The sequence below is a fragment of the Salvia hispanica genome, chromosome 3, assembly GCF_023119035.1.
Source record: "Salvia hispanica cultivar TCC Black 2014 chromosome 3, UniMelb_Shisp_WGS_1.0, whole genome shotgun sequence".
Lineage (NCBI taxonomy): Eukaryota > Viridiplantae > Streptophyta > Magnoliopsida > Lamiales > Lamiaceae > Salvia > Salvia hispanica.
Genome location: NC_062967.1, coordinates 51397461 through 51405499, shown reverse-complemented (window position 1 = coordinate 51405499; position 8039 = coordinate 51397461).

Genomic DNA, 8039 nt, shown 5'->3' with positions numbered 1-8039 from the left:
TGTAGATTCTTCTCTTTACAACAGGCAAACTAGTACTTATTTAAGTTAAATCTACTAAGTATGTCCTAATAGATTTATGGTATAGCCATTGTGTAGTTTCCTCCATTTCTGTGGTGCCAACACCATGGGAAATAAGGCAGCAACCAGATGGAGAGACATACAGAGTAACTAAAGAATCAACTCTCTCTCTATAAATTAGATCATAGCAACTTATAAAGTAAATTCCTAAAACTAAAGTTGCTATTCAAGAACTAAAGGACAATCATATATCAAAATATAAAATGCACCCATCACCACAAAGTAATAGAGAATCAAAATGCATAGGTCAACAATATGAATTCAACATTGGAGAAGAAGATGAGCAGGATTCTAATAGTAAGATAACACTGTCAAGATAATAGCCACAAGAAAATTACAGATTGATAAACGTCTATGATCCCTTGAGTTTTAAGGAGGAGTTTATTGTATTATATTTAGAAATAAGAAAGAAGTGATATTAAAATTTTATTTCGAATCGTAACATGATTTCGAGCTTGATTCGAATTAGTTATGTAATGTTTAATAAGAAAATAGTTTTTTTCTTAAATATACAAACATTAAACTTAAAATTTTGATTTTTTAAGTCTTAAAATGATTAGTATGAAATTTATTTTAAATTAATTAATGTTTATAAATTGATTTTCAATTTAAAATAATAAAAAAGTTCGATTATTATGTAGATTAAATTAAATTAAATTAAATCTAGAGCAAAGCGGTGGGAATTGTCGTTGTAACCACGGTATCAATTCGAATAAAGTAAATAAAATAAATAACTTATATTAAAAGACCAAATATATTATTTGTCACATAGGACCGCATTTGACTGTGGATGTCGCGGCTTTGCGTCAATTTACAAAATTGGACATTTTGAGGGGCAAGTTACCTGGTAAAATAATACTGTCAGTGCTTCAAGTAACAGGGCTATTTTCGACAAATCAACGGCTATATTTAATCGTTAATACTAGTAATTTAATGGGATATTGGTCTCTAAAATCATGAACTTTGCTCAAATTTTGGTATTTCCCATGAACTTTAAAATTGGCCTAAAAAATCATAAACTTTACATTTTGTTTGTTATTTCCTGTGGCGGCTTAATCACCATATCCAACCAACTTCCGTGCATTTTTTATCCCACTTGGCACTACTAAATTAACGTGATTTTCTACATAGTTTTTTATCCTACTTATCACGAATTTAAAAAGTAATCTAAAATATTATAAACAGTTCACGATTGCCACGTATAGTAAGATTTTTGCTGAAGATTTCTTATTTAGGCTGCCATGGGAAATATCAAACAAAATGTAAAGTATGTGATTTTTTAGACCAATTTCAAAGTTCATGGAAAATACCAAAATATGAGCAAAGTTCATGATTTTAAAGACAATATCCCTAATTTAATATGGTGTCACTTTCATATTATGATTTGTTAATACTAGTACTTATTTACTCCACCACGTATTTTATATTTATTTTTGAAAAACTTTTATTTGGTTTTGAACGGATTCTCAATAGTATATTCCAGTTTGAAGTAGTACATGCACATTGACGTAATTATAGCCGGAATCAATAAAAGTTTACGTCGTTAAAACGGTGTCATTTTTATCTTCAAAAAAACAAAATTTCACGAGAGCTTATTTTTTCCCCATATTTCCTTCCGTCTAGTAGATGATCATCAATAATATTAAGGATTAATTTAAAACTTCATTGAAAATCATGCTTTAAATTTAAGAGGAAAAAGGTAGAGTTCTTTCATTATTTCATAGTCACTTTAGTCTTAAGGTGACATTCATATATGTACATGAGGATCATGAGGTCAATGGGTATTATACTACACTCTCAATTTATATCTTTATCTTATTCTTACGAACATTTTTTGTTAAAAAGATATTTTCTATGTAATGGTATAAATTCATAAATATCTGCTACAAACTATAGTACTACTATATTTGTCGTGAACGAAGGACTAATTAAGTTCAATGGGACTAATTAAGTTCTATGTCCTTAATTTTTCTCTCGATATATTAAAATGATTTAGTTATTGAGATATAGTAAGTCAATAATTTTCCATTAAATTTGAATTACCCTAGTTATGATTATCTAAAATAGACGGGGAAAGAGACGCTTTCGTATAATTTTGTTTGATTTTTTTTTCTAATTAGATAAAACGACACCGTTTACCCACGTAACTTTTTTCCGACTTCACTATATGCATGAATCCGGTTAATTAAGTCAATTTGCATTTACTAAAGTATCACCATTTCAATATGTATGAAGTAGTACTAATTTACAAGGGTGCTTAACACCATATTAAATTATTAACGATTAAATTACAAGGGAGCAATAGGAGCACTCCATCGTCTACATTTCATTCGGGAGTGAGTACTTTTTATCAGACAAGGAAATCTCTGAGCTGGCAAAAGGGCTCGAGATCTCGGGAGCTGGCTTCGTGTGGGTGATCAGAGGGAGAGAGGAGGTGGTGTTGCCGGAGGGGGAGAGAGGAGGTGGTGTTGCTGGCAAAAGGACTTATTTTGCTTTTTACTATGTTCAATAAGTGAACCTTACATTCGATTAATTCATTCACTCACACACATTTTATTATAAAATTAATATATAAAAGTATAACTCACATTCCATAAACTTTTTTAATCTGTTGTAATTTATAAAATTAAACAATATCTTAAAATCTGTGTTATATGAGACATTTAATCATGCATGGAGGAAGTACCAGTGTACTTCATGACATTTTTAAATAGTGATACTGTATAAATAAAATTGACTTAACGGATATATGCATATAGTGTCGTCGCAAAAAAATTTATACCATTACATAGAAAATATTTTTTAACAAAAAATGTTCGTAACATGAATGTCAATGTCAGCTTAAGTGACTATGAAATAATGAAAAAAAAAACTCTATCTTTTTCCTCATAAACTTAAAGCATGATTTTCGATGAAGTTTCAAATTAATCCTCAATACTATTGCTGACTATCTAATAGACGGAAATATGAGGAAATAATATATAAGCTCTCGAAAAGTTTTGATTTTTTGAAAATAAAACGATATCGTTTTAACAACGTAAACTATTATTGATTCCGGCTATAAGAGCATTCGCTATGGAGGGCCGATGGGAGGGCCTTCCCCATCGGCCTTCATAGCCCCACCACTGTGGCAGAAGGGCCTTCCGGCGGCTCCCCACTCTCTCTCCAAATGGGCCGATGTATCGTCCTTGGCCGTTGACGAGGGCTCGTCGATCGGCCCTCCATTGTGGAGCAAGGGCCTATCGACGGCACTCCCATATTTTTTTGTTTTTTTTATATTTATTTTTATCCCATTTTTTTACTATAAATACCACATCCCATTATTTATATTTTCCACACCAACACCTTATCTTTTCTCATTTTATCTCAATACATTTTCTCTCTCTAGTACATTATTAAATGTCTTCCGGTAGCGATTCCGACGACGAAGTCATATACCGAGTGGTGCAGCACGTGCTTGTCGGGGCGATACAACGTCGTGAAGAAGCGAACCAGCGAAGATTTGGGTATTAATATTTTTTATTCTAATGAAAAAATAAAATAAAATGATGATCGTGGAAATGAAATTGAATGGGAGGGGCTGCTAATGCTCTAACTACTCCAATGGGCATGTACTAAACTATCATTACTTCAAAATGGAATACACTATTATTGAGAATCCGTTCAAAGCCAAATAAACGTTTTTCAAAAATAAATTAAAAAAAACGCGGGGGAGTAATTTATAACCGATTCATAGTACAAAGTGACAATATATATAATTACTATTAACAATTAAATAGCTGTTTTGTCGAAAATAGCCCTCAAGGGCCAAGGCTCAAGTTAAGCACCGACAGTATTATTTTCCCAGGTAATTACTTGACCCTCAAATGTCCAATTTTGTAAATTGACGCAAAGCTGCGACACCACAAATAAATGTGGTCCTATCATCTATGTGACAGGCAACAACGACATATTTAAAACGTAACACAAATAAAATGTTTGGTCTTTTTGTATAAGCTGTATATTTTATTTACTTTGTTCGTATTGATACCGTGGCAACACGTCAATTCCAACCGCTTTGTTCCGGATTTTATTTAATTTAATTAAAATTGAGTCGATCGAATCAGCTTTGTTCCGGATTTTATTTATTTCCTATATTGTGATTTCCAATAATCATGTTTGATTTTCCACCAAATAATGGTGTATCTTAGATTAGATAGCATGTAAATGGATGATAAAACGGACAAGGAAGAAAGATACTCTTTTTATGAACGCTCCGTATTTTAGATTTATGAAACAAGTAGTATTTGCTTTTGTATACTTTTTTTTTATTTTTTTATTTTCGATGAAACAAATCAATTTTACTGTTTGTTCAAGACCAGCAATATCTATATTATTTTTATTTGTTTATTTTGTTTTTCTCGACCCGAATCAAATTCATTTTTACCTAACACAATATATGTCTAATAATATACTACTACTAATAACCACACGAATCAATGAATTTTATTTACATAAGCCTCTAATACATACATCCCTTTTAACATACTACTGTTACGGAGCATTTCCGGCACATTGTACTCATTCTTGAACGCTTATACAAACGTCATAGATGTGGAGTTGATAAATGGAGCCTCAAAAGCACAGTTGATTGGCGATCCAAGGCCGATTTGACACATTAGACTAGGATGCATAAATTTTTTAAAATGATACTCCGTTCGTCATATAAAAAAAATAGTTATAGAAAAGAATATGAATTATAATGCATAATTAATATTTCTAATTAAGAAAATAATAGTAAAAAAAATTGATTGAATTATTGTTTAAGGATTAACTTCACTATATAATGACTAATGAGATACATATCACGGGTGGATCTAGTAAAGATATTGGATGGGCATTTGGCCACCTCATATTTTCTACTTCATGTATATATTATTAATTGTAAATTTTATTTTTTTTAATCTCTCATTAAATGTCCCTCAAATTATGAAATCTTTTTTATAGGTAAATTTGTCTTCCTTCCTTCAAAGTCCTAGCTTCACCCCTTATACATATCATTACAGGAAAAATGTTTCTTTATTTAAAATTAGACTAATTTTAATGAACGATAAAAAAAATAGTAAGATTAGTCTATTTATAAAAGACAGAGAGTATTGTACTATCGAAATAATGCAGTACATTTCTTCACTGTGCGTTGATAAATATGTACTCATTTTTGAGACGGTGCAACATAACAAAGTTATTTCTATGCATGACAAAAAATAATATATTTGTTCGCTATTGTATTATTACATGATCAATTCCCTCCAATTGGGACTTTTGCAGTTCCCCACTACCATCTATTGAGTATCCACGCCCAACAAATCAATTCCCTCCAATTGGGACTTTTGCGAGTGCTTGTACTTGATTTCTTCTTCGTCATCATTAATGCGAATTGTATGTTTCGTTGGTTTGCTGAAAAATGGAGAATGAGATGATGGATAAATCTCCATTGAAGGAGAATGAAGAAAAATGCAGGTAATGCTTGAAGAAAATAGAGAACGAAGGGGAGAGAAAGAGGGAATTTCATTATGGATTACATTTTTAATAACTGGTGTTTACAAAAATACAATAAAAGCCATTTATATAGGCCTGATAAAAGTAAGAAAATACCTATCTAATTACAAATTATTTTTCAATTTCTACAACCTCCCTCAAGATGGAAGCATATCAAATGCAACCATCTTGACACAATACAAAAGGAAAAGAACTACTAGCATCTCAATCTTATTCTAACTATTCTAACTCCATCTTTGAGAAGAAACCATCTTGAACCATCACATTGTAACTGGAATTATGGTAAAACCTTGATGCCTCAAAACATTCACTAGCATTGAATACATCCAAGATCACCACACCAACCATACAACAACTTCTAATCAACAAGAGCTTTAAACCAAAAAATCACCAATTGCAACTTCCAATCCCAACATCCAACGCAAGACCATCGACAACAGCCACACAAGCTCACCATTGTTTAGAGCCTAATAAAGAAGCTCTACAGAAAGTAACCATTGCTTAGAGACTAACAAAGAAGCTAGGATCATGCAAATCCCGCTAACACAAACATCCGACATACAATCGGAAAACAAAAGAGAGATGGAGTAATGAGCTAGGATCATACAAATCCAGCAAACACAAGCACCCACAATACAATCGGAAAATAAAAGAGATCTGAAAACATATTCAGATTCAACAACATGAGATTTCACATATCTCAAACACAGAGAGATCAACCGATTACAGACTTGGATCATTACAAATCCAATGAACAAAGGAAAAACGAGAGAGAAATCAGATTTCAGATTTCATCGGCGGAAATTAACGCCGAAGAGAGATAAAAAAACATAGGAGATGAAATCAATCGATAAAACCGAAGAATTTCAAACAAGAGAACCGATTGAAAATCGGAATTGAAGAAAAACAGATCGGAGAGAGAATAGAACCTGATGATTTTCGGATCGGAAACAGAGAGATCCGAAAGAGGATAGAACCTGAAAATTTTCGTAAATCAGCGGCAGAAAACAACAAATCCGCTTGATTTAACACTCTGTAAAGCAGAAACATCTCACAAATCAAAAAATGACAAACCCTAGCTTGAAACCAAACGAAAAATTAAAAAAAAAACAGAAGAGATAGAGGTAATCAGAGGCGCAGCGGATTCGCCGCTCTGATACCATGTGAAAAATGGAGAATGAGATGATGGATAAATCTCCATTGAAGGAGAATGAAGAAAAATGCAAATAAGATGCTTGAAGAAAATAGAGAACGAAGGGGAGAGAAAGAGGGAATTTCATTATGGATTACATTTTTAATAACTGGTGTTTACAAAAATACAATAAAAGCCATTTATATAGGCCTGATAAAAGTAAGGAAATACCTATCTAATTACAAATTATTTTTCAATTTCTACAATATTCGCCTCGCTTATCCGACGGCGTAGATCGGACCTTGTTCACAACGTATTGGGCGAGATCTATGATGAAATCGCGCGACCAATTTTCCCGCACATTGAACTTTCGCTTCAGCGTAATTGCGAATGCCAAAGCGTTGGCCTTTACAAGCTCATCCCTGGTGCGCAGTTGATCGGAAACCCACTGCCGATTTGATCTTCTACGGGGATGGATTGGCGGTTTTCTGCATGACAAAAACCCCTCCTTCTCCATTATGTTTAACCTAAGATTTGGGGATTTTACAATTGGAACTTGAAGAATAGGAAGAAATTCATTTGGTAAAGGAGAATGAGATTCAGGTCATTACTAGACTAACAAAATTAGAAATTTCGTAGCATTTTTATTATGTCTAAATAAAATATTTTATATTTTTGATGGGATACAAAATTACAGTAGATTTAGAGAGGAGACCAAAAATAGATTATAAGTTAGAGATGTCATCAAATACTAATTAAATATTGTACTGAAATCAATTCATAATACACCACTAAAATAGTGAAAAGTGGATCTCATTCATTAATAAAAAAGAGTTATTTCCAACAAAATTTCCCAAATATTCAAATCGTACATTACTTAAATCAATTTTAATTCATAAGCTCAAATTTAATAGAACAAAATAAATAATGTCAAATTTGCTATTTTAGATTTCGTATTTTTTTCTTCTTAATACTATTTCAGTTAATTATGCTCAGCTTTTTTAAAAAAAATGGGAGAAGGTCCCAAAACGCAAATAAACGCAAGACTTAGGGCATCCGCATCGCTCACTCGATGTTGTCTCGGTCTCGTCTCGACGAGACGCGACATCTCGTCCCGCGACGCGTGCCGGCGAGGTCGGCCTCGAGCTGGCTAGACGACGCGCGCGCTGGAGGATGGCGTGACGCCCACTCGCCGGTCCGTGAGTGGGCGTCGGTGTTATGATGTAATAATTTGTTTTTGTTTTTTTTTTTATAAATTCGAATGACCGTTGGCCTCAAACGGTCGTTTTTT